Below are 15,452 nucleotides of genomic sequence, written 5' to 3'. Positions count from 1 at the left end.
AGATAGAACATGACATTTTAAGCAACTTTCTAATTTACTCCTATTATCAATTTTTCTTCGTTCTCTTGCTATCTTTATTTTAAAAGCAAGAATGTAAATCTTAGCAGCCAGTCCATTTTAGGTTCAGCACCATGGCTAGCACTTGCTTATTGGAGGCTTACATTTACCCACCAATAAGCAAGCATAACCCAGGTTCTCAACAAAAAATGGACTGGCTCCTTTGCATCACCTTCCTGCTTTTTAAATAAAGATAGCAAGAGAACGAAGAAAAATTGATAATAGGAGTAAATTAGAAAGTTGCTTAAAATTGCATGCTCTATATGAATCATGAAAGAAAAAAATTGGGTTTAGTGTCCCTTTAAATTTTGGGTATTGCTTTACACTGTTTAACAAAATGTGTTTCTATCTATATCTTACAACAAAATCTCTTAAGGGATTAAAGGAGCAATGTCGTGCGTATGTGAAACCCCACTTATTACAATCAGCATTATCTAACTAGCTAACTCATATGAAGCAGGAAGCTGGCCCCAGGCAGCTGACACAAAGCAGAGCCCGGCTACAGCGCAGTACCGATAGAAGGTTTTAACTCGAGCTGTTCGGCCCACCGCAACCCTGGCGTCTGGGACGCTAAAACCCGCCTTTAGAGTGTTACATCGCTCAGACCTTATTGGACCCCCGGACTTGCCAGGCGAGCACCAAGCATATACCGGGGGAGCTGAAAAATTAAATGCCCTGGACTGACCCACAAAATGCCGCTATATCAGGGTGGGAGGGTGGGAGAAGATCTGTGATGACCAGGAACAGAAAAGAGGGCCTGGAACTCCTAGAAGCCAATTTTTAACTGTAAGTAGAGATCCCTACCTTAGGTCTGCAACAATGTTGCAAACCTCACACACAGCCCACAAACACTCCTCCTCCCTGCATCCTTAACCCTTAAGACGTTTCTGGCTAAACTGCAGTCCTGCACTTACCTAAGGGATTAAAGGAGCAATGTTGTGCGTATGTGAAACCCCACTTAATACAATCTACTTAATTGAATAAATAACGACACCACAATAGTTGGGAGTTAAGGACCGTTCAAGTCATTTATTAATCAAGAGGCACTCCCTGCATGTTTATTTATCAAAAACATCAAGGCTTTCCCAATTTTTTAACTATAACTTATTTACATGGCTACATGTAAATGTTCAAAAACTTTTAACTTAACCAAACATTGAGCGGCATTATCAAACTAGCTAACTCATAGGAAGCGGGAAGCAGGCACCAGGCAGCTGACACAAAGTGGAGCCCGGCTGCAACGCAGTACCGATAGAAGGTTTTAACTCGAGCTGTTCGGCCCACCGCAACCCAGGAGGAGCTTTCCCCAGGCACGCGCCTGACTACGTCACTCCCCCTGCAATGGCCGTCACTCCTCCCCGCTTTCTATCTGGCGCTTAGGACGCTACCGCCCGCCACAAGAAACATCCAAACCTCCCTGATTCTTGCCGCCAATAACAGTAATAAACTGCCATATAAAACCCGCTACACTACAGCTACCAATCCTCTTTTTATGTTAGCCACAAACCTGTCTAAACCTAGGTCCGTTAAATGGACCCCATCTTGCCTGTATAAACTCTTGTCCCCAGACGAGATGTTGGGGTGCCTCACCACAAAACCTCCCAAATCCAGAATTACCCTTCCTATGTCCCTATTAACCTTTTTCCTTACCCCGAAGGCGGCCTTGTGACAGACTATATGCCTCTAATGCAACCTGGGAATGACCTGAGACCACCCTACTCTCACCCCAAGCAACCAAGCGTGCAACCATCTAATGTCAGCGCGCATAATCCTAATTAACTCTAGGGTAGGCATCGCTCCCAGATCGTTGCCCCCCAGATGTAGTACTATGATGTCAGGACGACCCCACCGCCAGTGGGCCTCCTGTATAAGTGCAGGCAGATCATACCAACACAGGCCTCTACGCCCGAGCCATCTGATGGATGCCCGGGAGGGGTGAAAGCCGAGGCGGCTCCCAGCCGGGACTGCTGATGCTCGGATGGAGGCCCAGTGGACGAAAGAATGCCCAACAATCCAGACCTTACAAGAATTCCGGCCTTTCCCTGAAAGAACACAACACATCATTAATCCTAGCAAAACATGAATCCATAATATCCCTGGTGACCCCCCCCCCCCGAGGCATTCACCGCTTCAACTGTGTTCCTCATTGCTACTCACTTCCCTGGCTCCCCGGATGGCCTTACATATGTCCTATATTGCTGCGAACTCCACCACCCCAACGTCTTAATTCTATCTGCTGACCAACCTAACGACACCACGCTAGTTGCAGCACCCACTCTAAAGGAATGTGGCACAATGCATGACGTATCCAGGCCAGCCCTTTCAGCTGCTTTCACCAAAACCCTGCGGAACTGAAATTTTGACAGAATCGACCCATCTTGATGGATCAGATAGGGCCCTCCTCCCTGTGGGCGTAAACCCACAAATCCTGCCAGCAATGACACAGGGCAAATCATGCTATCCTCGGTATAAGCAGTAACACTGAGTCATTAGCCAATCTCACTTGGTGTACCTGAACTCCCGCTTGAGGGCAATTCTTAGATGAAGGTACTAATTCGCTCACCCGCAGGGCCCCATGAAATGCCAGCGCAAAAGCTGCCCTAAATAGGGATACCTTGTAGGCCCCGGCACATACTGCCTCCAAGGCGTGCATCAAGCTTATAAGTCGCGCTACTGTAATCGGCTCCCTAACATCTGATTTGGAACCTCCCTGGGGCCCCAACCCCACAGCGATTGCTTATCAAGGAAAGTTCCTGTAAAGTTTTGAACCTTGAATAGTTTGCTAAAGAATGACAAGGCCGCCAATTTCCCTTGTAACAGAGATTTTCTGGTCCCCTTACGCTCGAGGTCCACCATCCACTCTAAGAGAGTTACCTGAGAAGCTTTGTGGTAAGAGATATGCTTGCTCTCGCAGAATGCCTGCCACTCATTCCAGTGCTTCACATATGCTCTCCAAGTTGCAGGAGCCAATGAAGCCTTAACTAAGGGGAACACAAACTCCCAGGGAACGCAAGCTGCCAAAAGATAAGACAGGCAGGGAAAGCCATGAGGTGAGGCACAAGGAGCAATAGAAGGTACCGATAGAAGGTTTTAACTCGAGCTGTTCAGCCCACCGCAACCCAGGAGGAGCTTTCCCCAGGCACGCGCCTGACTATGTCACTCCCCCTGCAATGGCCGTCTTTCCTCCTCGCTTTCTATCTGGCGCTTGGGATGCTACCGCCCGCCACAAGAAACATCCAAACCTCCCTGATTCTTGCCGCCAATAACAGTAATAAACTGCCCTATAAAACCCGCTACACTACAGCTACGAATCCTCTCTTTATGTTAGCCACAAACCTGTCTAAACCTAGGTCCGTTAAATGGACCCCATCTTGCCTGTATAAACTCTTATCCCCAGCCGAGATGTTGGGGTGCCTCACCACAAAACCTCCCAAATTCAGAATTACCCTTCCTATGTCCCTATTAACCTTTTTCCTTACCCCGAAGGCGGCCTTGTGACAGACTATATGCCTCTAATGCAACCTGGGAATGACCTGAGACCACCCTACTCTCACCCCAGGCAACCAAGCGTGCAACCATCTAATGTCAGCGCACATAATCCTAATTAACTCTAGGGTAGGCATCGCTCCCAGATCGTTGTCCCCCAGATGTAGTACTATGATGTCAGGACGACCCCACCGCCGGTGGGCCTCCTGTATAAGTGCAGGCAGATCGTACCAACACAGGCCTCTACGCCCGAGCCATCTGATGGACGCCCGGGAGGGGTGAAAGCCGAGGTGGCTCCCAGCCTGGACTGCTGATGCTTGGATGGAGACCCAGTGGACGAAAGAATGCCCAACAATCCAGACCTTACAAGAATTCCGGCCTTTCCCTGAAAGAACACAACACATCGTTAATCCTAGCAAAACATGAATCCATAATATCCCTGGTGACCCCCCCCCCCCCGAGGCATTCACCGCTTCAACTGTGCTTCCACATTGCTACTCACTTCCCTGGCTCCCCGGATGGCCTAACATATGTCCTATATTGCTGCGAACTCCAGCACCCCAACATCTTAATTCTATCTGCTGACCAACCTAATGCCGCCGCGCTAGTTGCAGCACCCACTCTAAAGGAATGTGGCGCAATGCATGACGTATCCAGGCCAGCCCTTTCGTCTGCTTTCACCAAAACCCTGCGGAACTGAAATTTTGACAGAACCGACCCATCTTGATGGATCAGATAGGGCCCTCCTCCCTGTGGGCATAAATCCGCAAATCCTGCCAGCAATGACACAGGGCAAATCCTGCTATCCTCGGTATAAGCAGTAACACTGAGTCATTAGCTAATCTCACTTGGTGTACCTGAACTCCCGCTTGAGGGCAATTCTTAGATGGAGGTACTAATTCGCTCACCCACAGGGCCCCATGAAAAGCCAGCACAAAAGCTGCCCTAAATAGGGATACCTTGTAGGCCCCGGCACATACCGCCTCCAAGGCGTGCATCAAGCTTATAAGTCGCGCTACTGTAATCGGTTCCCTAACATCTGATTTTGGAACCTCTCTGGGGCCCCAACCTTTGAAGCTTTGTGGTAAGAGATATGCTTGCTCTCGCAGAATGCCTGCCACTCATTCCAGTGCTTCCCATATGCTCTCCAAGTCGCAGGAGCCAATGAAGCCTTAACTAAGGGGAACACAAAATCCCAGGGAACGCAAGCTGCCAAAGATAAGACAGGCAGGGAAAGTCATGAGGCACAAGGAGCAACCCTCCTGAAGACGTCCCACTTCCCTCTAGACAGTGCATCTGCCATGATATTCGTAACCCCTGGCACATGCTTGGCTGAAAATGTAATATTATTTTGAAGACATATAAGAACTAATTTTCGAAGGAGCCTGACTACTCCTGCTGAGGTCGCTGATAAGTGGTTAATGGAGAAGACTACACTCTGGTTATCACACCAGAAGATAACATCCCTATTCGCCAACCTATGCGCCCATAGTTCCACTGCCACTATTATGGGAAATAGCTCAAGGAAACATAAATTCCTCATCAATCCTGCCTGAACCCACGAGAGCGGCCAGGTCTCCGCACCCCACTCCATACCTAGCATTGCCCCGTACCCCCCAGAACCTGCTGCATCCATAAACAGATGCATTGACTGATTGGACTCCATGGGTGTTCTCCACATACAGACGCAATTAAAGTTTGTTAGGAACTCCTCCCATGCCCTCAGGTCTTCTCTTATCTCCTCCGAGATGTTTACCCTAGCCCGCTGTGGTCTACTGCCACCCAACTGGGCCTCCAATCTGCGATTAAATACACGCCCCATTGGGATAACCCCCCCGCGAAGTTCAGGAGGCCCAGCAAAGATTGTAAATCTCTCACTCTGACAAACTTAGCAGACATGGTGTTACGCACCATGTCCAACATGCAGCTCAGCTTATCCTCCGGAAGCCGACACAGCTCTGCTACCAAGTCTATTTCAATACCTAGAAAAGTAAGCCGCGTGCATGGTCCCTCTGTCTTATCATCTGCAAGTGGGACCCCAAACGCTTCCATTAAGGCCTTCATGCTCCGCATTAATTCTGCACACTGAGGGGAATCTGGTGCCCCCACCAGCAGGAAATCGTCTAGGTAATGCGCAATCCTTACTGAATGAGCAAACTTTGCTAACACCCAGTGCAGAAATGTGCTGAACGCCTCGAAGTACACGCACGAAATGGAGCATCCCATCGGGAGGCACCTGTCCATGTAATAGTTGCCTTCAAAATAGCAACCCATTAACCTGAATGATACCGGGTTAATAGGGAGGAGCCTGAATGTTGATTCAACATCGAGCTTTGCCATCAGTGAACCTACCCCTGCTTTCCATACAATGTCAACCGCAGATTCAAATGATTGATACTGGACTGAACTTAGGTCCGGTGAAATGGCATCATTCACCGACCCACCCTTTGGGAAAGAGAGGTGCTGAATCAAGCAGAATTTTCCCCTTTCCTTCTTCGGCACCACTCCCAGCGGGGACACAACTAGCCCCTCTATCTGTGGCTGCTTAAATGGGCCAGACATGTACCCTGTTTACCAGGTTTCAAGGATGCCCACCCTCAGCTTGCCTCCACTATGATCCCCTGTCTGGTCGTGTTTTTTGAAACATTCGACTCCAGGGTGCTGCCCGCCGCAGTAGCGACACACGTGGCGAAAGGAACAACTTTGTTCTTTGTCACACTGTTTTTCCTGGTATTTCCAGCACTCCCATCCTTTCCGCCGCGCCCGCAAGCCGGACCAAAAGGGCTGACTCCCAGAGGCCACAGGAGGTGCTGACTGCACCTCTGGCCCCAACTTATTCCACAAGAGCAATTCGATGGAGCCAAACGACAGTGAGGGATACGCAGCCATCTTCCTGCGGTATGCAATGTCATAATCCCTCCATACTCCTTCCTTGTGACATTTATATATCCTCTCTATAGTGCCCTGATACTTCAGGATCTCAGCCCCTTGGTTAGGCCATTTCATCAGAAAACAAGACCCCAACACCCTAAAGCAGCTAACCCACTCTTCGTAGGTGTCTGGCCTTTTCACCTTTTTAGGGCCCATACCTTCCTCAGCCATCTCCTTTTGTGTTTGAGCCTCTGCCGAGAGCGTAAAATGTTTACATATTTCCTGCCATGTATCTTCCTAACCATCTTTGACTTCAAGTGCTCGTGGAGGCAATGCACCTTGACTGAAACGGAATCTCCCTCTAAGGCAGATTTCCTATTGCCCTCCTGGCTAACCCCGGCCTCCGCTGTCGAGCCCATACCCCCATCCAAAATTTTATCAGCCTGCTGCGCCATGCCCTGGCTGTGCTTCTTATTCCTATCTGCAATTAGTGTCCTCAGCATCCTATACATGCGCTTTTCCCCCTTCTTATGTAAGCCTAACGCACTGTCGCTCTCCGACCCAGACCCTGAAGAACTAGTGTCCCCCTCGTCCTGTGTCTGAAGTGCAAGTGCCTGCTCACCTGCGTCTGGGCACTGCATTTCTCCTCCTTGAATCCTTTCTGACATCACTGCCTGCGCTCCAGTAGATGGTGCTGCTGCTGTTGCCCTAGAGTGCACTGCTACCATCCCAGATCCAGGAACTGCTACCTGTTGAGCCTCCATCTGTGGGAAAATAGACAGGAGAGGCGTACTGGCTGCATGGGAAGACAAGGCTCCATTCACACCACCCACATTCATGCCACAATCAACCCTGATTGCCCCCTGCTGCTGTCTCTCCTGCATAAAATATGCTACCCCATCGTACCTTCCACCCACCGGACCCCCTGCATGAGGCTATGAAGCAAACCCAAACTGTGGCTCCATCCCCTGCTGACTTAACAAGGCTCTGTGCGAGTGCACCCCCCCCACACCATGACCTTGCCCTGATTGCCAAGTTTCACCACTGTCCCGTGGGCCCATAGGCCCAGGGCTCATATTATGACATACCCTGCTCCCAGATACATTATGCCCTAATTAACACCTTGCACCGCTGTCCCGTGGGCCTATAGGCCCAGGGCTCAAAGTATGACATGCTCCCAGAGACATTATCAACAGATGTTCTCTGCAAGTAGGGATGGGCGAATGTGTTTATATCCCAATTCGAATGTTAGAACGAATGTTATTGTAGAAATTCGATTTACATAATAGAATGTTGATAAGAACGAATATTTTTAAAAATTTGATTTTTGAATGTTATTTACAGTTTTCGAATGTCACATTCGAATTCGAATGTCACATTCGAATTCGAATGTTACATTCGAATATCACATTAAAATTTGAATATTACATTTATAAAACACAATTGTAGACTAGAAACACTATTTCGAATGTCACATTCAAATCGAATATCACATTCAAATCGAATGTCACATTCGAATTTGAATATTACATTTATAAAACACAGTATTAGACTAGAAATACTATTTCAAATTCGAATGTGACATTCAAATTCGAATATCACATTTAAAACACAGTATTAGACTAGAAATACTATTTCAAATTCGAATGTGACATTCAAATTCGAATATCACATTTAAAACACAGTATTAGACTAGAAATACTATTTCAAATTCGAATGTGACATTCGAATTCGAATGTAGCATTCAGATTCGAATATTACATTCATTAAACACAGTTGTAGACTAGAAATACTATTTAAAATTCGAATGTGACATTCGAATTCGAATGTAGCATTCAAATTCGAATATTACATTTATTAAACACAGTTGTAGACTAGAAATACTATTTGAAATTTGAATGTCACATTCGAATTCGAATGTCACATTCAAATTCGAATATTAAATTTCAAAATTGAATGAATACATAGCTAAACATTCTATTATTCGAACGAATATTTTCGAATTTTATTGAAAAATTCGAAAACGAAAATTCAAAAATAGAATGTTAGAATGTTATATAAACATTCGAAATTCGATTTGAACGAACAAATGTATCAAAATTCGTTTTAAATTTGGAATTTTTAGAAACATTCTCCCATCCCTATCCGCAAGCACATCAAGCCCTCACAGCGTGCTTCCCAACCCACCTCCCAGCAGCCGGCAACCCCTCCTACCTTCCGGTGAGAGGGATGCAGAGAGAGCCGTCCTCTTAGCTCCTCTCCTGGCTGCGTAATGCCCTCGGCCGTGCCCGCGACCGGAAGTCCTGCCCAACGGAAGTACATCCGGGGGTGTAGCAACGGCCGCGCGCACTTCCCCACCGCAGACGCCCGAGGCCAGGTGAGGCCTAGCTGGGCCGGACACTGCAGGAGTCGACACCATTGCAGGGGGGTCAGGACCACCCCCATGAGTCAGAGGACTGCTCCGGATACCAACGACGCCGGAGGCCCCGGCCATGGCCCCATCCAAGATGGCGGATGGGCCACATGGCGGCCCCACAGTAAGAACATTGCGGGGGTCACTTGATGCACCGTCCACAGAGAGGGGGAAACCCCCCCAATCACGGTCGGCACCATGCTGTCTTGATGGGGGATCAATTGCCCAGCAGTAGTGGGGGCCCCTTGTCCACCAAATACCGGCCCCAAAACGGCTGACAGGGACTGCACTAGCGACCACACGGTCGCTAGCTGTCCCTGTTGGATAGCTGTTAAATCTACCTGACAGGCTTGCCCCACTAGCCCCCCTCCTCGCTGATCACCCGAGTAGGCCGCAACCATCCCCTGACGCTGCGCCTGCCCCTGGGACCCGGGGGAAGGAGGAACAATTTCAGTATCACTTATCTCTTTATCCACAGGCTCCCTGCGCCCCCCTCTGAGGGCCAACATCTCTGAACCGAAGAAGAGGTAAATAAGACCTGCCGGACCTATCCATGACCAGAATTCAGGAACTATTCTGCAACCAGAAGATCTGCGATGGCCAGGAACAGAAAAGAGGGACTGGAACTCCCAGAAGCCCCTTTTTAACTGTAAGTAGAGATCCCTTAGGTCTGCAACAATGTTGCAAACCTCACACACAGCCCACAAACACTCCTCCTCCCTGCTCCTTAACCCTTAAGACGTTTCTGGCTAAACTGCAGCCCTGCACTTACCTTACAATCACCTAATGTGTAAAAAAAAAAAAAGCTATCATACTTATTGACAGGTTTAATTTTATCCTTCCAAAAAAATGTTGAATGCTCTTCCACTAAGTTTGCTTAACTATTGAACTTAGCAATTTAACTGCATCTAGTTAAAACCCATAAAAGTATGTATGTCACCCTTTTTGTTAAATAATAATATTGTGCCTTAAATTCACAAAAAGGTCAAAATTAAACTTCCAAGATTAAAGGGCCATTATACACCACATTTTTCTGTGTAGAAATGGTTTGTAGATTACCCATTTATATAGCCCATCTGGGAGTGTTTTTGTAACAATGTATAATTTTGCTTATTTTTTAATAACATTGTGCTGATTTTCAGACTCCTAACCAAGCCCCTCAGTGTCAGAAGTAGATTCGCTTTTCCAGTCTACTGCTGACTTCTGTTTGTATAATCTGTCTTTTCACATGCAAGGAAGGGGGGAGTGTCAGCTATCAAACACTTCCCCTGGGTGTTTCTGATATCCTATTTAGCAGATCTAAACTTGGAGCTTCTAAGTAAGTTTTTAAAAGGTTTTATACTGAATTTTTAGATCAGTATATGTGCATATTTGTCTTTATAGTAGTGTCTATTACATGCAGTTATATAAAAATTGCTGTATACTGTCCCTTTAAAAGATAGAGCATGCAATTTTAAACAATGTTACAGTTTATTTCTATTATCTATGTTGCTATGTTCTTTTGGTATCCTTTAGTGAAAAGCATACCTAGATAGGCTCAGGAGCTGCAATACACTACTGGGAGCTAGATGATTATTGCTGACTGCACATAAATGCCTGTTTTCATTGGCTCATCCAGTGTATTTAGCTAGCTGCCAGTAGTGCATTGCTTCACTATTAACAAAGGATACCAAGAGAAGGAAGCAGATTTGATAATAGAAGTAAATTGGAACAGTTTTTAAAATGATATGCTCTTTCTGAATAATGAAAGAAAAAATATGTTGGGTTTCATGTCCCTTTAACTATAGATCACTGTGTAGTAAAATTGTAATGCAATGTTTCCACTGTATATAACTTTTATATCAGTCCTTTCAAATTCCATCTGCTCACCAATATTTCTACTACCAATAATTTGTAGACCCTTTTTTCAAAAACCAGCTGTTCACCCAGTACTCATTCCAAAGAACATATTTATTGAAGCTGTTTCTTAAATGTTTTAAAATCACATTAAGGATATTCTTGGAGATCAGGCATAATAATTCTTTGCCCTTTAAATCATCCCTAAAAACATATTAATGTCAATTTTGTACAATTTTAGAGATAATATATGCCAAGGAGAAATTACCTTAAGAAAAATAAGTCAATATTAAAAAATGAAGTAAAAAATAAGTACATCGGTATCACCTGTTCCTTATTTTATGGATTTGTGCTTTTTTTTCCAGACTTCTGTTCTTTAAATACTTCCAAATGTTATTGGTCTTCTTAACTTTCTGTTTTCAGGATCAAACATTTTTTTTAATAAAATATTGGCCTATCATGGGACATTTGTAGTACTGCAAGCATTAAAACCCTGTCGAAGTCCAGTCTAGACTGTTTTTATGTCTAAAATATTGTCCAGCTTAAATTAACATTTTTATACTGTAATAGTATTAGCAAGTCAGGTTTCTCAACCCCATACCTGGCAGACATTTAAAAGGCTAACTACAGTACACTACTTGGCAAATATTTTGGACCCCCCAAACCGAAAGAAGCAAAGTCTGTCAAATATTTATTTGTATAAAAGGCACTGCCAATATAAGCAACGAACATTATATCCATTCTCCATATGGATGTGTAATTACTGATGAATTACATTTGCTAAATTTTTAATGACAAAATCTTCTAATGTCCCTTTAAATTACCTTGTTATAAATTCATAATGAGTTTTAAAACTTTTTTATTACTTATAAAATCCCTTTTCTATCAGACAATTTTACATAGTTTAAAACAACTCACAATTAAACTTTGAATACCGACCCATGTTAAACAAATTTGAAATTAACAAGAGGACAGATTACCTTCTAATACAATTGGAAAATATAAAAATATAAAAATACACATATATTATTTATATTATTATCATTATTATTATGATTGTTATTTTTCTGTAAAAAAAATATATGCTATTTTTATCATTTTTTCAATTTAAGTTTTTAGAATATTCAAAACATAATAATTTGAGCTGTAAAAAATGTTAGTGAAAACCTGTTTTTTTACACTAGTGAGCTGATAAATTTATTATAATGACAATACTGTAACAGACCAAGGGCTCAATTCCAAACCTTCTGCTCCCAATAACAAGGTTTCTGTTTTAACCCATTTGAGAAAAAAGTTTACAGGATATTACATATTTTATACTATACATATGTAAATTGGTGTCCTGCCCATTGACTATTCAATATTGCTGAATATAAGTTTAAGGAATTTAGGCCATATATTTAAATATTCATTTAAAATGGCATCTGTGTCCATGTCTGAGTATCTTGCAGATTTGCAAGACAATAGAATTATTCCAATTAATCTTGGAATACAAATATATCAAAAAGGCCATTTCAGGACTTTATCAAGTACCTTTAGGTGTCATATTTGATGTGTAAAATAGACTTTAAAACCTGTTAAAATTAATTTAGAACTTTTTCGATGAGCCAAAAATCCATTCTCATCTCTCACAAAAAGCCAAAAACCTGCGATCGTGATCACGATAAAATGAAAAGCTCCTTTCTTTGCCAAATACTCGCTAAAAACAAATTTCCTGATAAATTAGAATTTATCCCTAAGTCTCTCAAACTTGTCACTACTAGCAATGTATCGACCCTTTAATTTTTAGATTATAAGACATTGCCTTTTATGGTAATAACTCATTTTCAATGGTTTGATAAGTAGTATACGGCTCTTTGCATGAGACAAAAATAGCACCAGTATTATGAGTTGAAAGTAAACACGATCAAATTTAAAGCGCATCAGGTTAGCGCGACTTCAGAGCTCTGGTTAGCTGTTACGCCAGACAAAAAAGTGGCACGAAATACATCAAAAATACATTTAGCAGTATAGAAACACTAATAATAACTGTCAAATAAAAATTATACATGCACATGTCTAAATATGCATATGTATTTATATATGTGTTTATAGCTGTGTACATGTATTTTTGTATTTATGTGTGTATATATATGATTAAGGCTCCTTGCCGAAACATGTAAGTTGTTGGTGCCACGCTCCCTCTGCTTCTACTTTTTACTTTTTGTTTGCACTGTTTTGACCTGGAGTATGTTTTTGCTCTTTTTTAATCTGTTTCAATAAATTACAGTTTTTATTCTTCTGCTGTGCCTTGGGACTTCATACTTTTTTCATTTGAAGCTGTATATATGTATTAACAGAAATACATAAATACATACATATATATATATATATATATATATACTCCAGCCCATCCCCTAAGATCCAAAAATTATCTACTCCTTGCCTCTTCTACCATCACCTCCTCTCATGCTAGACTACAGGACTTCTCTCGTGCAGCACCAACCCTCTGGAACGCACAACCTCTCCTCCTTTAAACACTCCCTAAAGACCTTCTTGTTCAGGAAAGCCTATCACCAAATCAGTAACTAATGTATTCCACTTGCCGAATAGTTGTCCTCATCTAACTCCACAATAACATCATTCCCACCTTTGCAGTCCCCACCTCCTGTTACTCACCCTCCTGCCCATCTAGATTGTAAGTTCCCACAGGAACAGGGCTCCCAATTCCCCCTGTATTTCTTTGTAAAATTTTGTCTGGTGTCTCATATTGTACTGTCCTTTTATCTTTGTTACCCATGGACAGCGCTGCGGAATCTGTTGGTGCTTTATAAATAAAGAATAATAATTAAAAAAAAATGTGCATTGGAGCCCTTTGCAGTCAAGTAGTTGAAAGCATGAAAAATCATATTTATGCAATATTCATATTTGATTAAGTGTTTAACTATACATTTATTTAAGAATAAATAGAACATAATATTCTATGTAAAGAACATTGAAATGTGAAATATTTATAATTCATGTAGTGTTTAGCGCACTTGAATAAAAGCGAACGGGTTAGCGTGCTAGTATGGGTGTTTTTTTTTGTTTTTTTGTAGTTTTGACGCTCCATTGAAGTATATAGGAGAATAAGTTAACACACTCACAATATTCAAAGTTAACATTTTTGCGTTAGTCGAATTTTTGATCGTGGGCTAACTTTTTACTTTCAACACATAATACGAGTTGACAAAACCCCTCCATCTAGCGATGTTAACGTGTGTGTTGGAGCGTTAAATAGCGCTCAACTTGTAATATAGCCCAATGATAACAAAATGCAGTTGGACATTTCCAGTAATAAATCCCTGATATTAAACTAGAAATACAGTTTGCTAGTTAAACAAGTTACTATTTTGTATAAACATTAAAATTGTTGTAAATTATTACTATCTGTAAATGTATTTACAATTATAAGGATATTGTAATGAATTTCAATATGTATTTTGTTCTAGATTTCCTACCCTGGTTTTAATACAATTTTGGTAATGTAATATAATGTACTTCCACTGCTTGTACTGTGCAATTGTCTTGCGTTTGAAGTGATGTAGGGTTATCAAAATAATCCTGACATACACCTAGATTACGAGTTTTGCGTTACAGCTTTAAACACAAGCATTTTAACCTGTAACACAACGTCCATTCCACGCTCAAAAAAATTAAGTTTGAGTGTGGGATTTTCATACCGCCGGTATTACAGGTTGTGTGCGATCCGGCTAAAATGCTTGCATTACAGCCTATACCAACACAATCCATACCGCCATCTGAGACCAGTAGTTATGGATTTTGCAAAACAAAAATGTTTCACAAAACTCATAACTAAAATGTTACAAAGTACACTAACACCCATAAACTACCTATTAACCCCTAAATCACCACCATCCCGCATCAAAAACACTATTTAAAACTTCTTAACCCCTAATCTGCCGCCCACCCACATTGCCACTGTTAAATACATTTATTAACCCCTAAACATTGCTGACACTATAATAAAGTTATTAACCGCTAAACCACTGCTCCCCGACATTGCCGCCGCTAAATAAACCTATTAACCCCTAAACCTCTGGCCTCCTACATCGCCACCACTAAATAAACCTATTAACCCTTAAACCCCCGGACCCCCACATCGCTGCCACTAAATAAACCTATTAACCCCTAAGCCTCCGGCCTCCCACATTGCTGCCACTAAATAAACCTATTAACCCCTAAACATCCAGCCCCCCACATTGCAAAACACTAAATTAAACTATTAACCCCTAAACATAACATCCCCTAAATTGAAATGAAAATTACAATTTAACTATATTTAAATAAATAAAACTTACCTCTGAAATTAAAATAAACCTAACATTAAACTATAAATTAACCTAACTTTACTATTCTAATAAAATAAAATACCAATTTAAAATCCTAAATTAGAAATTAAAAAAAAAATAATCCTACAAATTTATTTTTAAAAATCTAACAGTACAAAAGAAAATAAACACTAAAATTGCGAAAAATATAATACACTAAGATTACAAAAATAATAAACAATTACACCTAATCTAATAGCCCTAAAAAAGTAAAAATGCCCCCTCAAATAAAAACACCACCTAGCCTACAATAAACTACCATTATCCCTTAAAAGGGCCTTTTGTAGGGCATTGCCCTAATTTAAACAGCTCTTTTACCTGTAAAAAAATTACATAGTCCCCCCAACAGTAAAACCCACCACCCAACCAACCCCCTAAAATAAAAAGACCTAACTCTAACAAAACTCTAAGCTACCCAT

The sequence above is a fragment of the Bombina bombina genome, chromosome 2 (assembly GCF_027579735.1).
Source record: "Bombina bombina isolate aBomBom1 chromosome 2, aBomBom1.pri, whole genome shotgun sequence".
In the NCBI taxonomy this organism is placed as follows: Eukaryota; Metazoa; Chordata; class Amphibia; order Anura; family Bombinatoridae; genus Bombina; species Bombina bombina.
This window is presented reverse-complemented; position numbering follows the sequence as displayed.